The sequence below is a fragment of the Oncorhynchus keta genome, unplaced genomic scaffold (genome assembly GCF_023373465.1).
Source record: "Oncorhynchus keta strain PuntledgeMale-10-30-2019 unplaced genomic scaffold, Oket_V2 Un_contig_8221_pilon_pilon, whole genome shotgun sequence".
NCBI classification, from domain to species: domain Eukaryota; kingdom Metazoa; phylum Chordata; class Actinopteri; order Salmoniformes; family Salmonidae; genus Oncorhynchus; species Oncorhynchus keta.
The window spans coordinates 3,721-25,762 of NW_026289927.1; the positions used below are offsets into that span (position 1 = coordinate 3,721).

The 22,042-nt window shown below is 43.5% G+C and overlaps 1 non-coding gene across 1 annotated transcript; it reads right to left on the reverse strand.

The window, feature by feature from the left end:
* Nucleotides 1-10,866: 10,866 nt before the first annotated feature.
* Nucleotides 10,867-10,939, reverse strand: trnar-ccu (transfer RNA arginine (anticodon CCU)). The gene has a single exon. It is a non-coding gene; the product is annotated as a tRNA-Arg (tRNA).
* Between the last annotated feature and the right edge of the window lie 11,103 nt (nt 10,940-22,042).

Here is a 22,042-nt window from a genome sequence, read left to right on the forward strand (position 1 = left end):
GGCCATGCCTTCCGCCTGGCTACTCCAACCTCGGCCAACAGCCCGCCCCGTAGTTCCTCACCCAAGCCCTCCAGGTTCTCCTTTACCCAAATCCAGATAGCAGATGTTCTGAAAGAGCTGCAAAACCTGGACCCGTACAAATCAGCTGGGCTTGATAATCTGGACCCGCTATTTCTGAAACTATCTGCCGCCATTGTCGCAACCCCTATTACCAGCCTGTTCAACCTCTCTTTCATATCGTCTGAGATCCCCAAGGATTGAAAGCTGCCGCAGTCATCCCCCTCTTCAAAGGGGGGAGACACCCTGGACCCAAACTGCTATAGACCTATATCCATCCTGCCCTGCCTATCTAAGGTCTTTGAAAGCCAAGTCAACAAACAGGTCACTGACCATCTCGAATCCCACCGTACCTTCTCCGCTGTGCAATCTGGTTTCGAGCCGGTCACGGGTGCACCTCAGCCACACTCAAGGTACTAAATGATATCATAACCGCCATCGATAAAAGACAGTACTGTGCAGCCGTCTTCATCGACCTCGCCAAGGCTTTCGACTCTGTCAATCACCAAATTCTTATCGGCAGACTCAACAGCCTCGGTTTTTCGGATGACTGCCTTGCCTGGTTCACCAATTACTTTGCAGACAGAGTTCAGTGTGTCAAATCGGAGGGCATGCTGTCCGTCCTCTGGCAGTCTCTATGGGGGTGCCACAGGGTTCAATTCTCGGGCCGACTCTTTTCTCTGTATATATCAATGATGTTGCTCTTGCTGCGGGCGATTCCCTGATCCACCTCTACGCAGACGACACCATTCTATATACTTTCGGCCCGTCATTGGACACTGTGCTATCCAACCTCCAAACGAGCTTCAATGCCATACAGCACTCCTTCCGTGGCCTCCAACTGCTCCTAAACGCGAGTAAAACCAAATGCATGCTTTTCAACCGATCGCTGCCTGCACCCGCATGCCCGACTAGCATCACCACCCTGGATGGTTCCAACCTTGAATATGTGGACATCTATAAGTACCTAGGTGTCTGGCTAGACTGCAAACTCTCCTTCCAGACTCACATCAAACATCTCCAATCAAAAATCAAATCCAGAGTCGGCTTTCTATTCCGCAACAAAGCCTCCTTCACTCACGCTGCCAAGCTTACCCTAGTAAAACTGACTATCCTACCGATCCTCGACTTCGGCGATGTCATCTACAAAATGGCTTCCAACACTCTACTCAGCAAACTGGATGCAGTCTATCACAGTGCCATCCGTTTTGTCACTAAAGCACCTTATACCACCCACCACTGCGACTTGTATGCTCTAGTCGGCTGGCCCTCACTACATATTCGCCGCCAGACCCACTGGCTCCAGGTCATCTACAAGTCCATGCTAGGTAAAGCTCCGCCTTATCTCAGTTCACTGGTCACGATGGCAACACCCATCCGTAGCACGCGCTCCAGCAGGTGTATCTCACTGATCATCCCTAAAGCCAACACCTCATTTGGTCCGCCTTTCGTTCCAGTACTCTGCTGCCTGTGACTGGAACGAATTGCAAAAATCGCTGAAGTTGGAGACTTTATCTCCCCTCACCAACTTCAAACATCAGCTATCCGAGCAGCTAACCGATCGCTGCAGCTGTACATAGTCTATTGGTAAATAGCTCACCCTTTTTCACCTACCTCATTCCCATACTGTTTTTATACTGTTTTTATTTATTTACTTTTCTGCTCTTTTGCACACCAATATCTCTACCTGTACATGCCCATCTGATCATTTATCACCAGTGTTAATCTGCAAAATTGTATTATTCGCCTACCTCCTCATGCCTTTTGCACACATTGTATATAGACTGCCCATTTTTTTTTTCTACTGTGTTATTGACTTGCTAAATTGTTTACTCCATGTGTAACTCTGTGTTGTCTGTTCACACTGCTATGCTTTATCTTGGCCAGGTCGCAGTTGCAAATGAGAACTTGTTCTCAACTAGCCTACCTGGTTAAATAAAGGTGAAATAAATAAAAAAATAAAATCCCTGGTTTAGGAGGCCAGTGCCTTATCCATTCGGCCACTGGGGCACTGTTTACCTTCTGCAAACAGTACGAACTGATAGAAGCAGGAAAAACAATGTGTACTGGATAGCACTGAGAGACGCAAATGAAATTTAGCTTTCTAATTTCTGTTTGCGTTTCATTTTTAAAAACAAACTGTTTAGCAGAAGATGGTTTCGATCCATCGACCTCTGGGTTATGGGCCCAGCACGCTTCCACTGCGCCACTCTGCTCTCAGGCACTTAAGACAAGACTAGAAATCACAATCCATGGCTTAGGCCACTGGGGTACTGTGTAAACAGTATGACCAATACGAACTGTTGGAAGAGGTAAAAAAAATGTATAATGGAACTGAGACATGCCCATGAAACGACACGTTTTTTAAATTTTTTGTTTGCACTTAAAATCTAAAAATAAACTTTTTAGCAGAGGATGGTTTCGATCCATCGACCTCTGGGTTATGGGCCCAGCACGCTTCCGCTGCGCCACTGTGCTCTCAGCCACTTAAGAAAAGACTAGAACTCACAATCCATGGCTTAGGAGGCCAGTGTCTTAGGCCACTGTGGTACTGTGTAAACAGTATGACCAATATGAACTGTTGGAAGAGGTCAAAAAAATGTATAATGGAACTGAGACATGCCCATGAAACAACACATTTTTTAAATTTTTTGTTTGCACTTAAAATCTAAAAATAAACTCTTTAGCAGAGGATGGTTTCGATCCATCGACCTCTGGGTTATGGGCCCAGCACGCTTCCGCTGCGCCACTCTGCTTCCAGCCACCCCAGATGTGACTTGAAACCACAATCGCTGGCTTAGGAGGCCAGTGCCTTATCCATTAGGCCACTGGGGCACTGTTTACCTTCTGCAAACAGTACGAACTGAGAGAAGCAGGAAAAACAATGTGTACTGGATAGCACTGAGAGACGCAAATGAAATTTAGCTTTCTAATTTCTGTTTGCGTTTCATTTTTAAAAACAAACTGTTTAGCAGAAGATGGTTTCGATCCATTGACCTCTGGGTTATGGGCTCAGCACGCTTCCACTGCGCCACTCTGCTCTCAGCCACTTAAGACAAGACTAGAACTCACAATCCATGGCTTAGGAGGCCAGTGTCTTAGGCCACTGGGGTACTGTGTAAACAGTATGACCAATACGAACTGTTGGAAGAGGTCAAAAAAATGTATAATGGAACTGAGACATGCCCATGAAAAGATACATTTTTTAATTTTTTTTGTTTGCACTTAAAATCTAACAAGAAACTTTTTAGCAGAGGATGGTTTCGATCCATCGACCTCTGGGTTATGGGCCCAGCACGCTTCCGCTGCGCCACTCTGCTCTCAGCAACTTAAGAAAAGACTAGAACTCACAATCCATGGCTTAGGAGGCCAGTGTCTTAGGCCACTGGGGTACTGTGTAAACAGTATGACCAATATGAACTGTTGGAAGAGGTCAAAAAATGTATAATGGAACTGAGACATGCCCATGAAACGACAATTTTTTAAATTTTTTGTTTGCACTTAAAATCTAAAAAGAAACTGTTTAGCAGAGGATGGTTTCGATCCATTGACCTCTGGGTTATGGGCTCGGCACGCTTCCACTGCGCCACTCTGCTCTCAGCCACTTAAGACAAGACTAGAACTCACAATCCATGGCTTAGGAGGCCAGTGTCTTAGGCCACTGGGGTACTGTGTAAACAGTATGACCAATACGAACTGTTGGAAGAGGTCAAAAAATGTATAATGGAACTGAGACATGCCCATGAAACGACACATGTTTTAAATGTTTTGTTTGCACTTAAAATCTAAAAAGAAACTTTTAGCAGAGGATGGTTTCGATCCATCGACCTCTGGGTTATGGGCCCAGCACACTTCCGCTGCGCCACTCTGCTCTAAGCCACTTAAGAAAAGACTAGAACTCACAATCCATGGCTTAGGAGGCTAGTGTCTTAGGCCACTGGAGTACTGTGTAAACAGTATGACCAATATGAACTGTTGGAAGAGGTCAAAAAAATGTATAATGGAACTGAGACATGCCCATGAAACGACACATTTTTTTATTTTTTTGTTTGCACTTAAAATCTAAAAAGAAACTGTTTAGCAGAGGATGATTTCGATCCATTGACCTCTGGGTTATGGGCTCAGCACGCTTCCACTGCGCCACTCTGCTCTCAGCCACTTAAGACAAGACTAGAACTCACAATCCATGGCTTAGGAGGGCAGTGTCTTAGGCCACTGGGGTACTGTGTAAACAGTATGACCAATACGAACTGTTGGAAGAGGTAAAAAAAATGTATAATGGAACTGAGACATGCCCATGAAACGACACGTTTTTTAAATTTTTTGTTTGCACTTAAATCTAAAAAGAAACTTTTTAGCAGAGGATGGTTTGGATCCATCGACCTCTGGGCTCAGCACGCTTCCACTGCGCAACTCTGCTCTCAGCCACTTAAGAAAAGACTAGAACTCACAATCCATGGCTTAGGAGGCCAGTGTCTTAGGCCACTGGGGTACTGTGTAAACAGTATGACCAATATGAACTGTTGGAAGAGGTCAAAAAATGTATAATGGAAATGAGACATGCCCATGAAACAACACATTTTTTAAATGTTTTGTTTGCACTTAAAATCTAAAAAAGAAAATTTTTAGCAGAGGATGGTTTCGATCCATCGACCTCTGGGTTATGGGCCCAGCACGCTTCGGCTGCGCCACTTGCTCTCAGCCACTTAAGAAATGACTAGAACTCACAATCCATGGCTTAGGAGGCCAGTGTCTTAGGCCACTGGGGTACTGTGTAAACAGTATGACCAATATGAACTGTTGGAAGAGGTCAAAAAAATGTATAATGGAACTGAGACATGCCCATGAAATGACACATTTTTAATTTTTGTTTGCACTTAAAATCTAAAAAGAAACTGTTTAGCAGAGGATGGTTTCGATCCATTGACCTCTGGGTTATGGGCTCAGCACTCTTCCACTGCGCCACTCTGCTCTCAGCCACTTAAGACAAGACTAGAACTCACAATCCATGGCTTAGGAGGCCAGTGTCTTAGGCCACTGGGGTACTGTGTAAACAGTATGACCAATACGAACTGTTGGAAGAGGTCAAAAAATGTATAATGGAACTGAGACATGCCCATGAAAAGATACATTTTTAATTTTTTTGTTTGCACTTAAAATCTAACAAGAAACTTTTAGCAGAGGATGGTTTCGATCCATCGACCTCTGGGCCCAGCACGCTCCGCTGCGCCACTCTGCTCTCAGCCACTTAAGAAAAGACTAGAACTCACAATCCATGGCTTAGGAGGCCAGTGTCTTAGGCCACTGGGGTACTGTGTAAACAGTATGACCAATATGAACTGTTGGAAGAGGTCAAAAAAATGTATAATGGAACTGAGACATGCACATGAAACAACACATTTTTTAAATTTTTTGTTTGCACTTAAAATCTAAAAATAAACTGTTTAGCAGAGGATGGTTTCGATCCATCGACCTCTGGGTTATGGGCCCAGCACGGTTCCGCTGCGCCACTCTGCTTCCAGCCACCCCAGATGTGACTTGAAACCACAATCGCTGGCTTAGGAGGCCAGTGCCTTATCCATTAGGCCACTGGGGCACTGTTTACCTTCTGCAAACAGTACGAACTGATAGAAGCAGGAAAAACAATGTGTACTGGATAGCACTGAGAGACGCAAATGAAATTTAGCTTTCTAATTTCTGTTTGCGTTTCATTTTTAAAAACAAACTGTTTAGCAGAAGATGGTTTCGATCCATCGACCTCTGGGTTATGGGCCCAGCACGCGTCCACTGCGCCACTCTGCTCTCAGCCACTTAAGAAAAGACTAGAACTCACAATCCAAGGCTTAGGAGGCCAGTGTCTGAGGCCACTGGGGTACTGTGTAAACAGTATGACCAATACGAACTGTTGGAAGAGGTCAAAAAAATGTATAATGGAAATGAGACATGCCCATGAAATGACACATTTTTTATTTTTTGTTTGCACTTAAAATCTAAAAAGAAACTGTTTAGCAGAGGATGGTTTCGATCCATTGACCTCTGGGCTCAGCACGCTTCCACTGCGCCACTCTGCTCTCAGCCACTTAAGACAAGACTAGAACTCACAATCCATGGCTTAGGAGGCCAGTGTCTTAGGCCACTGGGGTACTGTGTAAACAGTATGACCAATACGAACTGTTGGAAGAGGTCAAAAAATGTATAATGGAACTGAGACATACCCATGAAAAGATACATTTTTAAATTTTTTGTTTGCACTTAAAATCTAACAAGAAACTTTTTAGCAGAGGATGGTTTCGATCCATCGACCTCTGGGTTATGGGCCCAGCACGCTTCCGCTGAGCCACTCTGCTCTCAGCCAATTAAGAAAAGACTAGAACTCACAATCCATGGCTTAGGAGGCCAGTGTCTTAGGCCACTGGGGTACTGTGTAAACAGTATGACCAATATGAACTGTTGGAAGAGGTCAAAAAAATGTATAATGGAACTGAGACATGCCCATGAAACAACACATTTTTTTATTTTTTTGTTTGCACTTAAAATCTAAAAAGAAACTGTTTAGCAGAGGATGGTTTCGATCCATTGACCTCTGGGTTATGGGCTCAGCACGCTTCCACTGCGCCACTCTGCTCTCAGCCACTTAAGACAAGACTAGAACTCACAATCCATGGCTTAGGAGGCCAGTTTCTTAGGCCACTGGGGTACTGTGTAAACAGTATGACCAATACGAACTGTTGGAAGAGGTCAAAAAAATGTATAATGGAACTGAGACATGCCCATGAAACGACACATTTTTTAAATTTTTTGTTTGCACTTAAAATCTAAAAAGAAACTGTTTAGCAGAGGATGGTTTCGATCCATCGACCTCTGGGTTATGGGCACAGCACGCTTCCGCTGAGACACTCTGCTCTCAGCCACTTAAGAAAAGACTAGAACTCACAATTCTTGGCTTAGGAGGCCAGTGTCTTAGGCCACTGGGGTACTGTGTAAACAGTATGACCAATACGAACTGTTGGAAGAGGTCAAAAAAATGTATAATGGAACTGAGACATGCCCATGAAACAACACATTTTTTTTATTTTTTGTTTGCACTTAAAATCTAAAAATAAACTGTTTAGCAGAGGATGGTTTCGATCCATCGACCTCTGGGTTATGGGCCCAGCACGCTTCCGCTGAGCCACTCTGCTCTCAGCCACTTAAGAAAAGACTAGAACTCACAATCCATGGCTTAGGAGGCCAGTGTCTTAGGCCACTGGGGTACTGTGTAAACAGTATGACCAATATGAACTGTTGGAAGAGGTCAAAAAAATGTATAATGGAAATGAGACATGCCCATGAAACAACACATTTTTTTAATTTTTTGTTAGCACTTAAAATCTAAAAATAAACTGTTTAGCAGAGGATGGTTTCGATCCATCGACCTCTGCGTTATGGGCCCAGCACGCTTCCGCTGCGCCACTCTGCTTCCACCCACCCCAGATGGGACTTGAACCCACAATCCCTGGCTTAGGAGGCCAGTACCTTATCCATTAGGCCAATGGGGCAATGTTTACCTTCTGCAAACAGTACGAACTGATAGAAGCAGGAAAAACAATGTGTACTGGATAGCACTGAGAGACGCAAATGAAATTTAGCTTTCTCATTTCTGTTTGCGTTTCATTTTTAAAAACAAACTGTTTAGCAGAGGATGGTTTCGATCCATTGACCTCTGGGTTATGGGCTCAGCACGCTTCCACTGTGCCACTCTGCTATCAGCCACTTAAGAAAAGACTAGAACTCACAATCCATGGCTTAGGAGGCCAGTGTCTTAGGCGACTGGGGTACTGTGTAAACAGTATGACCAATATGAACTGTTGGAAGAGGTCAAAAAAATGTATAATGGAACTGAGACATGCCCATGAAACGACACATTTTTTAAATTTTTTGTTTGCACTTAAAATCTAAAAAGAAACTGTTTAGCAGAGGATGGTTTCGATCCATCGACCTCTGGGTTATGGGCACAGCACGCTTCCGCTGAGCCACTCTGCTCTCAGCCACTTAAGAAAAGACTAGAACTCACAATTCTTGGCTTAGGAGGCCAGTGTCTTAGGCCACTGGGGTACTGTGTAAACAGTATGACCAATACGAACTGTTGGAAGAGGTCAAAAAAATGTATAATGGAACTGAGACATGCCCATGAAACGATACATTTTTTTTATTTTTTGTTTGCACTTAAAATCTAAAAATAAACAGTTTAGCAGAGGATGGTTTCGATCCATCGACCTCTGGGTTATGGGCCCAGCACGCTTCCGCTGAGCCACTCTGCTCTTAGACACTTAAGAAAAGACTAGAACTCACAATCCATGGCTTAGGAGGCCAGTGTCTTAGGCCACTGGGGTACTGTGTAAACAGTATGACCAATACGAACTGTTGGAAGAGGTCAAAAAAATGTATAATGGAACTGAGACATGCCCATGAAACAACACATTTTTTAAATTTTTTGTTAGCAATTAAAATCTAAAAAGAAACATTTTAGCAGAGGATGGTTTCGATCCATCGACCTCTGGGTTATGGGCCCAGCACGCTTCCGCTGCGCCACTCTGCTCTCAGCCACTTAAGAAAAGACTAGAACTCACAATCCATGGCTTAGGAGGCCAGTGTCTTAGGCCACTGGGGTACTGTGTAAACAGTATGACCAATACGAACTGTTGGAAGAGGTCAAAAAAATGTATAATGGAACTGAGACATGCCCATGAAACGACACATTTTTTTAATTTTTTGTTTGCACTTAAAATCTAAAAAGAAACATTTTAGCAGAGGATGGTTTCGATCCATCGACCTCTGGGTTATGGGCCCAGCACGCTTCCGCTGCGCCACTCTGCTCTCAGCCACTTAAGAAAAGACTAGAACTCACAATCCATGGCTTAGGAGGCCAGTGTCTTAGGCCACTGGGGTACTGTGTAAACAGTATGACCAATATGAACTGTTGGAAGAGGTCAAAAAAATGTATAATGGAAATGAGACATGCCCATGAAACAACACATTTTTTAAATTTTTGTTTGCACTTAAAATCTAAAAATAAACTGTTTAGCAGAGGATGGTTTCGATCCATCGACCTCTGCGTTATGGGCCCAGCACGCTTCCGCTGCGCCACTCTGCTTCCACCCACCCCAGATGGGACTTGAACCCACAATCCCTGGCTTAGGAGGCCAGTGCCTTATCCATTAGGCCAATGGGGCAATGTTTACCTTCTGCAAACAGTACGAACTGATAGAAGCAGGAAAAACAATGTGTACTGGATAGCACTGAGAGACGCAAATGAAATTTAGCTTTCTCATTTCTGTTTGCGTTTCATTTTTAAAAACAAACTGTTTAGCAGAGGATGGTTTCGATCCATTGACCTCTGGGTTATGGGCTCAGCACGCTTCCACTGTGCCACTCTGCTCTCAGCCACTTAAGAAAAGACTAGAACTCACAATCCATGGCTTAGGAGGCCAGTGTCTTAGGCCACTGGGGTACTGTGTAAACAGTATGACCAATATGAACTGTTGGAAGAGGTCAAAAAATGTATAATGGAACTGAGACATGCCCATGAAACGACACATTTTTTAAATTTTTTGTTTGCACTTAAAATCTAAAAAGAAACTGTTTAGCAGAGGATGGTTTCGATCCATCGACCTCTGGGTTATGGGCCCAGCACGCTTCCGCTGAGCCACTCTGCTCTCAGCCACTTAAGAAAAGACTAGAACTCACAATTCTTGGCTTAGGAGGCCAGTGTCTTAGGCCACTGGGGTACTGTGTAAACAGTATGACCAATACGAACTGTTGGAAGAGGTCAAAAAAATGTATAATGGAACTGAGACATGCCCATGAAACGACACATTTTTTTATTTTTTGTTTGCACTTAAAATCTAAAAATAAACTGTTTAGCAGAGGATGGTTTCGATCCATCGACCTCTGGGTTATGGGCCCAGCACGCTTCCGCTGCGCCACTCTGCTCTTAGCCACTTAAGAAAAGACTAGAACTCACAATCCATGGCTTAGGAGGCCAGTGTCTTAGGCCACTGGGGTACTGTGTAAACAGTATGACCAATACGAACTGTTGGAAGAGGTCAAAAAAATGTATAATGGAACTGAGACATGCCCATGAAACGACACATTTTTTAAATTTTTTGTTTGCACTTAAAATCTAAAAAGAAACATTTTAGCAGAGGATGGTTTCGATCCATCGACCTCTGGGTTATGGGCCCAGCACGCTTCCGCTGCGCCACTCTGCTCTCAGCCACTTAAGAAAAGACTAGAACTCACAATCCATGGCTTAGGAGGCCAGTGTCTTAGGCCACTGGGGTACTGTGTAAACAGTATGACCAATACGAACTGTTGGAAGAGGTCAAAAAAATGTATAATGGAACTGAGACATGGCCATGAAACGACACATTTTTTAATTTTTCTGTTTGCACTTAAAATCTAAAAAGAAACATTTTAGCAGAGGATGGTTTCGATCCATCGACCTCTGGGTTATGGGCCCAGCACGCTTCCGCTGCGCCACTCTGCTCTCAGCCACTTAAGAAAAGACTAGAACTCACAATCCATGGCTTAGGAGGCCAGTGTCTTAGGCCACTGGGGTACTGTGTAAACAGTATGACCAATATGAACTGTTGGAAGAGGTCAAAAAAATGTATAATGGAAATGAGACATGCCCATGAAACAACACATTTTTAAATTTTTGTTTGCACTTAAAATCTAAAATAAACTGTTTAGCAGAGGATGGTTTCGATCCATCGACCTCTGGGTTATGGGCCCAGCACGCTTCCGCTGCGCCACTCTGCTTCCACCCACCCCAGATGGGACTTGAACCCACAATCCCTGGCTTAGGAGGCCAGTGCCTTATCCATTAGGCCACTGGGGCACTGTTTACCTTCTGCAAACAGTACGAACTGATAGAAGCAGGAAAAAAATGTGTACTGGATAAAGACGCAAATGAAATTTAGCTTTCTCATTTCTGTTTGCGTTTCATTTTTAAAAACAAACTGTTTAGCAGAGGATGGTTTCGATCCATCGACCTCTGGGTTATGGGCCCAGCACGCTTCCGCTGCGCCACTCTGCTCTCAGCCACTTAAGAAAAGACTAGAACTCACAATCCATGGCTTAGGAGGCCAGTGTCTTAGGCCACTGGGGTACTGTGTAAACAGTATGACCAATATGAACTGTTGGAAGAGGTCAAAAAAATGTATAATGGAACTGAGACATGCCCATGAAACGACACATTTTTTTATTTTTTTGTTTGCACTTAAAATCTAAAAATAAACTTTTTAGCAGAGGATGGTTTCGATCCATCGACCTCTGGGTTATGGGCCCAGCACGCTTCCGCTGCGCCACTCTGCTCTCAGCCACTTCAGAAAAGACTAGAACTCACAATTCTTGGCTTAGGAGGCCAGTGTCTTAGGCCACTGGGGTACTGTGTAAACAGTATGACCAATATGAACTGTTGGAAGAGGTCAAAAAAATGTATAATGGAACTGAGACACGCCCACGAAACGACACATTTTTTAAATTTTTTGTTTGCACTTAAAATCTAAAAAGAAACATTTTAGCAGAGGATGGTTTCGATCCATCGACCTCTGGGTTATGGGCCCAGCACGCTTCCACTGCGCCACTCTGCTCTCAGCCACTTAAGAAAAGACTAGAACTCACAATCCATGGCTTAGGAGGCCAGTGTCTTAGGCCACTGGGGTACTGTGTAAACAGTATGACCAATACGAACTGTTGGAAGAGGTCAAAAAAATGTATAATGGAACTGAGACATGCCCATGAAACGACACATTTTTAATTTTTTTGTTTGCACTTAAAATCTAAAAAGAAACTTTTTAGCAGAGGATGGTTTCGATCCATCGACCTCTGGGTTATGGGCCCAGCACGCTTCCGCTGCGCCACTCTGCTCTCAGCCACTTAAGAAAAGACTAGAACTCACAATCCATGGCTTAGGAGGCCAGTGTCTTAGGCCACTGGGGTACTGTGTAAACAGTATGACCAATATGAACTGTTGGAAGAGGTCAAAAAAATGTATAATGGAACTGAGACATGCCCATGAAACGACACATTTTTTATTTTTTTTGTTTGCACTTAAAATCTAAAAATAAACTTTTTAGCAGAGGATGGTTTCGATCCATCGACCTCTGGGTTATGGGCCCAGCACGCTTCCGCTGCGCCACTCTGCTCTTAGCCACTTAAGAAAAGACTAGAACTCACAATCCATGGCTTAGGAGGCCAGTGTCTTAGGCCACTGGGGTACTGTGTAAACAGTATGACCAATACGAACTGTTGGAAGAGGTCAAAAAAATGTATAATGGAACTGAGACACGCCCACGAAACGACACATTTTTTTAATTTTTTGTTTGCACTTAAAATCTAAAAAGAAACATTTTAGCAGAGGATGGTTTCGATCCATCGACCTCTGGGTTATGGGCCCAGCACGCTTCCGCTGCGCCACTCTGCTCTCAGCCACTTAAGAAAAGACTAGAACTCACAATCCATGGCTTAGGAGGCCAGTGTCTTAGGCCACTGGGGTACTGTGTAAACAGTATGACCAATATGAACTGTTGGAAGAGGTCAAAAAAATGTATAATGGAAATGAGACATGCCCATGAAACAACACATTTTTAATTTTTTTGTTTGCACTTAAAATCTAAAAAGAAACTTTTTAGCAGAGGATGGTTTCGATCCATCGACCTCTGGGTTATGGGCCCAGCACGCTTCCGCTGCGCCACTCTGCTCTTAGCCAATTAAGAAAAGACTAGAACTCACAATCCATGGCTTAGGAGGCCAGTGTCTTAGGCCACTGGGCTACTGTGTAAACAGTATGACCAATACGAACTGTTGGAAGAGGTCAAGAAAATGTATAATGGAACTGAGACATGCCCATGAAACGACAATTTTTTTAAATTTTTTGTTTGCACTTAAAATCTAAAAAGAAACTTTTTAGCAGAGGATGGTTTCGATCCATCGACCTCTGGGTTATGGGCCCAGCACGCTTCCGCTGCGCCACTCTGCTCTCAGCCACTTAAGAAAAGACTAGAACTCACAATCCATGGCTTAGGAGGCCAGTGTCTTAGGCCACTGGGGTACTGTGTAAACAGTATGACCAATATGAACTGTTGGAAGAGGTCAAAAAAATGTATAATGGAACTGAGACATGCCCATGAAACAACACATTTTTAAATTTTTTGTTTGCACTTAAAATCTAAAAAGAAACTTTTAGCAGAGGATGGTTTCGATCCATCGACCTCTGGGTTATGGGCCCAGCACGCTTCCGCTGCGCCACTCTGCTCTCAGCCACTTAAGAAAAGACTAGAACTCACAATCCATGGCTTAGGAGGCCAGTGTCTTAGGCCACTGGGGTACTGTGTAAACAGTATGACCAATACGAACTGTTGGAAGAGGTCAAAAAAATGTATAATGGAACTGAGACACGCCCATGAAACGACACACATTTTTTAAATTTTTTGTTTGCACTTAAAATCTAAAAAGAAACATTTTAGCAGAGGATGGTTTCGATCCATCGACCTCTGGGTTATGGGCCCAGCACGCTTCCGCTGCGCCACTCTGCTCTCAGCCACTTAAGAAAAGACTAGAACTCACAATCCATGGCTTAGGAGGCCAGTGTCTTAGGCCACTGGGGTACTGTGTAAACAGTATGACCAATATGAACTGTTGGAAGAGGTCAAAAAAATGTATAATGGAATGAGACATGCCCATGAAACAACACATTTTTTTAATTTTTTGTTTGCACTTAAAATCTAAAAGAAACTTTTTAGCAGAGGATGGTTTCGATCCATCGACCTCTGGGTTATGGGCCCAGCACGCTTCCGCTGCGCCACTCTGCTCAGCCACTTAAGAAAAGACTAGAACTCACAATCCATGGCTTAGGAGGCCAGTGTCTTAGGCCACTGGGGTACTGTGTAAACAGTATGACCAATATGAACTGTTGGAAGAGGTCAAAAAAATGTATAATGGAACTGAGACATGCCCATGAAACGACACATTTTTTAATTTTTTTGTTTGCACTTAAAATCTAAAAAGAAACTTTTTAGCAGAGGATGGTTTCGATCCATCGACCTCTGGGTTATGGGCCCAGCACGCTTCCGCTGCGCCACTCTGCTCTTAACCACTTAAGAAAAGACTAGAACTCACAATCCATGGCTTAGGAGGCCAGTGTCTTAGGCCACTGGGGTACTGTGTAAACAGTATGACCAATACGAACTGTTGGAAGAGGTCAAAAAAATGTATAATGGAACTGAGACACGCCCACGAAACGACACATTTTTTAAATTTTTTGTTTGCACTTAAAATCTAAAAAGAAACATTTTAGCAGAGGATGGTTTCGATCCATCGACCTCTGTGTTATGGGCCCAGCACGCTTCCGCTGCGCCACTCTGCTCTCAGCCACTTAACAAAAGACTAGAACTCACAATCCATGGCTTAGGAGGCCAGTGTCTTAGGCCACTGGGGTACTGTGTAAACAGTATGACCAATACGAACTGTTGGAAGAGGTCAAAAAAATGTATAATGGAACTGAGACATGCCCATGAAACGACACATTTTTTTATTTTTCTGTTTGAACTTAAAATCTAAAAAGAAACTTTTTAGCAGAGGATGGTTTCGATCCATCGACCTCTGTGTTATGGGCCCAGCACGCTTCCGCTGCGCCACTCTGCTCTCAGCCACTTAACAAAAGACTAGAACTCACAATCCATGGCTTAGGAGGCCAGTGTCTTAGGCCACTGGGGTACTGTGTAAACAGTATGACCAATATGAACTGTTGGAAGAGGTCAAAAAAATGTATAATGGAACTGAGACATGCCCATGAAACGACACATTTTTTTTTTTTTTGTTTGCACTTAAAATCTAAAAGAAACTTTTTAGCAGAGGATGGTTTCGATCCATCGACCTCTGGGTTATGGGCCCAGCACGCTTCCGCTGCGCCACTCTGCTCTTAACCACTTAAGAAAAGACTAGAACTCACAATCCATGGCTTAGGAGGCCAGTGTCTTAGGCCACTGGGGTACTGTGTAAACAGTATGACCAATACGAACTGTTGGAAGAGGTCAAAAAAATGTATAATGGAACTGAGACACGCCCACGAAACGACACATTTTTTTAAATTTTTTGTTTGCACTTAAAATCTAAAAAGAAACATTTTAGCAGAGGATGGTTTCGATCCATCGACCTCTGTGTTATGGGCCCAGCACGCTTCCGCTGCGCCACTCTGCTCTCAGCCACTTAAGAAAAGACTAGAACTCACAATCCATGGCTTAGGAGGCCAGTGTCTTAGGCCACTGGGGTACTGTGTAAACAGTATGACCAATACGAACTGTTGGAAGAGGTCAAAAAAATGTATAATGGAACTGAGACATGCCCATGAAACGACACATTTTTTAATTTTTCTGTTTGAACTTAAAATCTAAAAAGAAACTTTTTAGCAGAGGATGGTTTCGATCCATCGACCTCTGGGTTATGGGCCCAGCACGCTTCCGCTGCGCCACTCTGCTCTCAGCCACTTAAGAAAAGACTAGAACTCACAATCCATGGCTTAGGAGGCCAGTGTCTTAGGCCACTGGGGTACTGTGTAAACAGTATGACCAATATGAACTGTTGGAAGAGGTCAAAAAAATGTATAATGGAACTGAGACATGCCCATGAAACGACACATTTTTATTTTTTTGTTTGCACTTAAAATCTAAAAAGAATCTTTTTAGCAGAGGATGGTTTCGATCCATCGACCTCTGGGTTATGGGCCCAGCACGCTTCCGCTGCGCCACTCTGCTCTTAACCACTTAAGAAAAGACTAGAACTCACAATCCATGGCTTAGGAGGCCAGTGTCTTAGGCCACTGGGGTACTGTGTAAACAGTATGACCAATACGAACTGTTGGAAGAGGTCAAAAAAATGTATAATGGAACTGAGACACGCCCACGAAACGACACATTTTTTAAATTTTTTGTTTGCACTTAAAATCTAAAAAGAAACATTTTAGCAGAGGATGGTTTCGATCCATCGACCTCTGGGTTATGGGCCCAGCACGCTTCCGCTGCGCCACTCTGCTCTCAGCCACTTAAGAAAAGACTAGAACTCACAATCCATGGCTTAGGAGGCCAGTGTCTTAGGCCACTGGGGTACTGTGTAAACAGTATGACCAATACGAACTGTTGGAAGAGGTCAAAAAATGTATAATGGAACTGAGACATGCCCATGAAACGATACATTTTTTATTTTTTTGTTTGCACTTAAAATCTAAAAAAAACTTTTAGCAGAGGATGGTTTCGATCCATCGACCTCTGGGTTATGGGCCCAGCACGCTTCCGCTGCGCCACTCTGCTCTCAGCCACTTAAGAAAAGACTAGAACTCACAATCCATGGCTTAGGAGGCCAGTGTCTTAGGCCACTGGGGTACTGTGTAAACAGTATGACCAATACGAACTGTTGGAAGAGGTCAAAAAAATGTATAATGGAACTGAGACATGCCCATGAAACGACATGTTTTTTAATTTTTTTGTTTGCACTTAAAATCTAAAAAGTAACTTTTTAGCAGAGGATGGTTTCGATCCATCGACCTCTGGGTTATGGGCCCAGCACGCTTCCGCTGAGCCACTCTGCTCTCAGCCACTTAAGAAAAGACTAGAACTCACAATCCATGGCTTAGGAGGCCAGTGTCTTAGGCCACTGGGGTACTGTGTAAACAGTATGACCAATACGAACTGTTGGAAGAGGTCAAAAAAATGTATAATGGAACTGAGACATGCCCATGAAACGACACATTTTTTAAATTTTTTGTTTGCACTTAAAATCTAAAAAGAAACTTTTTAGCAGAGGATGGTTTCGATCCATCGACCTCTGGGTTATGGGCCCAGCACGCTTCCGCTGCGCCACTCTGCTCTCAGCCACTTAAGAAAAGACTAGAACTCACAATCCATGGCTTAGGAGGCCAGTGTCTTAGGCCACTGGGGTACTGTGTAAACAGTATGACCAATACGAACTGTTGGAAGAGGTCAAAAAATGTATAATGGAACTGAGACACGCCCACGAAACGACACATTTTTAAATTTTTTGTTTGCACTTAAAATCTAAAAAGAAACATTTTAGCAGAGGATGGTTTCGATCCATCGACCTCTGGGTTATGGGCCCAGCACGCTTCCGCTGCGCCACTCTGCTCTCAGCCACTTAAGAAAAGACTAGAACTCACAATCCATGGCTTAGGAGGCCAGTGTCTTAGGCCACTGGGGTACTGTGTAAACAGTATGACCAATACGAACTGTTGGAAGAGGTCAAAAAAATGTATAATGGAACTGAGACATGCCCATGAAACGACACATTTTTAAATTTTTTGTTTGCACTTAAAATCTAAAAAGAAACTTTTTAGCAGAGGATGGTTTCGATCCATCGACCTCTGGGTTATGGGCCCAGCACGCTTCCGCTGCGCCACTCTGCTCTTAACCACTTAAGAAAAGACTAGAACTCACAATCCATGGCTTAGGAGGCCAGTGTCTTAGGCCACTGGGGTACTGTGTAAACAGTATGACCAATACGAACTGTTGGAAGAGGTCAAAAAATGTATAATGGAACTGAGACATGCCCATGAAACGACATGTTTTTTAATTTTTTTGTTTGCACTTAAAATCTAAAAAGTAACTTTTTAGCAGAGAATGGTTTCGATCCATCGACCTCTGGGTTATGGGCCCAGCACGCTTCCGCTGAGCCACTCTGCTCTCAGCCACTTAAGAAAAGACTAGAACTCACAATCCATGGCTTAGGAGGCCAGTGTCTTAGGCCACTGGGGTACTGTGTAAACAGTATGACCAATACGAACTGTTGGAAGAGGTCAAAAAAATGTATAATGGAACTGAGACATGCCCATGAAACGACAAATTTTTTAAATTTTTTGTTTGCACTTAAAATCTAAAAAGAAACTTTTTAGCAGAGGATGGTTTCGATCCATCGACCTCTGGGTTATGGGCCCAGCACGCTTCCGCTGCGCCACTCTGCTCTCAGCCACTTAAGAAAAGACTAGAACTCACAATCCATGGCTTAGGAGGCCAGTGTCTTAGGCCACTGGGGTACTGTGTAAACAGTATGACCAATACGAACTGTTGGAAGAGGTCAAAAAATGTATAATGGAACTGAGACATGCCCATGAAACGACACATTTTTTATTTTTTTGTTTGCACTTAAAATCTAAAAAGAATCTTTTTAGCAGAGGATGGTTTCGATCCATCGACCTCTGGGTTATGGGCCCAGCACGCTTCCGCTGCGCCACTCTGCTCTTAACCACTTAAGAAAAGACTAGAACTCACAATCCATGGCTTAGGAGGCCAGTGTCTTAGGCCACTGGGGTACTGTGTAAACAGTATGACCAATACGAACTGTTGGAAGAGGTCAAAAAAATGTATAATGGAACTGAGACACGCCCACGAAACGACAAATTTTTTAAATTTTTTGTTTGCACTTAAAATCTAAAAAGAAACATTTTAGCAGAGGATGGTTTCGATCCATCGACCTCTGGGTTATGGGCCCAGCACGCTTCCGCTGCGCCACTCTGCTCTCAGCCACTTAAGAAAAGACTAGAACTCACAATCCATGGCTTAGGAGGCCAGTGTCTTAGGCCACTGGGGTACTGTGTAAACAGTATGACCAATATGAACTGTTGGAAGAGGTCAAAAAAATGTATAATGGAAATGAGACATGCCCATGAAACAACACATTTTTTAAATTTTTTGTTTGCACTTAAAATCTAAATAGAAACTTTTTAGCAGAGGATGGTTTCGATCCATCGACCTCTGGGTTATGGGCCCAGCACGCTTCCGCTGCGCCACTCTGCTCTCAGCCACTTAAGAAAAGACTAGAACTCACAATCCATGGCTTAGGAGGCCAGTGTCTTAGGCCACTGGGGTACTGTGTAAACAGTATGACCAATATGAACTGTTGGAAGAGGTCAAAAAAATGTATAATGGAAATGAGACATGCCCATGAAACAACACATTTTTTAAATTTTTTGTTTGCACTTAAAATCTAAAAAGAAACTTTTAGCAGAGGATGGTTTCGATCCATCGACCTCTGGGTTATGGGCCCAGCACGCTTCCGCTGCGCCACTCTGCTCTTAGCCACTTAAGAAAAGACTAGAACTCACAATCCATGGCTTAGGAGGCCAGTGTCTTAGGCCACTGGGGTACTGTGTAAACAGTATGACCAATACGAACTGTTGGAAGAGGTCAAAAAATGTATAATGGAACTGAGACACGCCCACGAAACGACACATTTTTTAAATTTTTTGTTTGCACTTAAAATCTAAAAAGAAACATTTTAGCAGAGGATGGTTTCGATCCATCGACCTCTGTGTTATGGGCCCAGCACGCTTCCGCTGCGCCACTCTGCTCTCAGCCACTTAAGAAAAGACTAGAACTCACAATCCATGGCTTAGGAGGCCAGTGTCTTAGGCCACTGGGGTACTGTGTAAACAGTATGACCAATACGAACTGTTGGAAGAGGTCAAAAAATGTATAATGGAACTGAGACATGCCCATGAAACGACACATTTTTTAATTTTTCTGTTTGAACTTAAAATCTAAAAAGAAACTTTTTAGCAGAGGATGGTTTCGATCCATCGACCTCTGGGTTATGGGCTCAGCACGCTTCCGCTGCGCCACTCTGCTCTCAGCCACTTAAGAAAAGACTAGAACTCACAATCCATGGCTTAGGAGGCCAGTGTCTTAGGCCACTGGGGTACTGTGTAAACAGTATGACCAATATGAACTGTTGGAAGAGGTCAAAAAAATGTATAATGGAACTGAGACATGCCCATGAAACGACACATTTTTTATTTTTTTTGTTTGCACTTAAAATCTAAAAAGAATCTTTTTAGCAGAGGATGGTTTCGATCCATCGACCTCTGGGTTATGGGCCCAGCACGCTTCCGCTGCGCCACTCTGCTCTTAACCACTTAAGAAAAGACTAGAACTCACAATCCATGGCTTAGGAGGCCAGTGTCTTAGGCCACTGGGGTACTGTGTAAACAGTATGACCAATACGAACTGTTGGAAGAGGTCAAAAAAATGTATAATGGAACTGAGACACGCCCACGAAACGACACATTTTTTAAATTTTTTGTTTGCACTTAAAATCTAAAAAGAAACATTTTAGCAGAGGATGGTTTCGATCCATCGACCTCTGTGTTATGGGCCCAGCACGCTTCCGCTGCGCCACTCTGCTCTCAGCCACTTAAGAAAAGACTAGAACTCACAATCCATGGCTTAGGAGGCCAGTGTCTTAGGCCACTGGGGTACTGTGTAAACAGTATGACCAATACGAACTGTTGGAAGAGGTCAAAAAAATGTATAATGGAACTGAGACATGCCCATGAAACGACACATTTTTTAATTTTTCTGTTTGAACTTAAAATCTAAAAAGAAACTTTTTAGCAGAGGATGGTTTCGATCCATCGACCTCTGGGTTATGGGCTAAGCACGCTTCCGCTGCGCCACTCTGCTCTCAGCCACTTAAGAAAAGACTAGAACTCACAATCCATGGCTTAGGAGGCCAGTGTCTTAGGCCACTGGGGTACTGTGTAAACAGTATGACCAATATGAACTGTTGGAAGAGGTCAAAAAAATGTATAATGGAACTGAGACATGCCCATGAAACGACACATTTTTTATTTTTTTTGTTTGCACTTAAAATCTAAAAAGAAATCTTTTTAGCAGAGGATGGTTTCGATCCATCGACCTCTGGGTTATGGGCCCAGCACGCTTCCGCTGCGCCACTCTGCTCTTAACCACTTAAGAAAAGACTAGAACTCACAATCCATGGCTTAGGAGGCCAGTGTCTTAGGCCACTGGGGTACTGTGTAAACAGTATGACCAATACGAACTGTTGGAAGAGGTCAAAAAAATGTATAATGGAACTGAGACACGCCCACGAAACGACACATTTTTTAAATTTTTTGTTTGCACTTAAAATCTAAAAAGAAACATTTTAGCAGAGGATGGTTTCGATCCATCGACCTCTGGGTTATGGGCCCAGCACGCTTCCGCTGCGCCACTCTGCTCTCAGCCACTTAAGAAAAGACTAGAACTCACAATCCATGGCTTAGGAGGCCAGTGTCTTAGGCCACTGGGGTACTGTGTAAACAGTATGACCAATACGAACTGTTGGAAGAGGTCAAAAAATGTATAATGGAACTGAGACATGCCCATGAAACGATACATTTTTTATTTTTTTGTTTGCACTTAAAATCTAAAAATAATCTTTTTAGCAGAGGATGGTTTCGATCCATCGACCTCTGGGTTATGGGCCCAGCACGCTTCCGCTGCGCCACTCTGCTCTCAGCCACTTAAGAAAAGACTAGAACTCACAATCCATGGCTTAGGAGGCCAGTGTCTTAGGCCACTGGGGTACTGTGTAAACAGTATGACCAATACGAACTGTTGGAAGAGGTCAAAAAATGTATAATGGAACTGAGACATGCCCATGAAACGACATGTTTTTTTAATTTTTTTGTTTGCACTTAAAATCTAAAAATAAACTTTTTAGCAGAGGATGGTTTCGATCCATCGACCTCTGGGTTATGGGCCCAGCACGCTTCCGCTGAGCCACTCTGCTCTCAGCCACTTAAGAAAAGACTAGAACTCACAATCCATGGCTTAGGAGGCCAGTGTCTTAGGCCACTGGGGTACTGTGTAAACAGTATGACCAATACGAACTGTTGGAAGAGGTCAAAAAAAATGTATAATGGAACTGAGACATGCCCATGAAACGACACATTTTTTAAATGTTTTGTTTGCACTTAAAATCTAAAAAGAAACTTTTTAGCAGAGGATGGTTTCGATCCATCGACCTCTGGGTTATGGGCCCAGCACGCTTCCGCTGCGCCACTCTGCTCTCAGCCACTTAAGAAAAGACTAGAACTCACAATCCATGGCTTAGGAGGCCAGTGTCTTAGGCCACTGGGGTACTGTGTAAACAG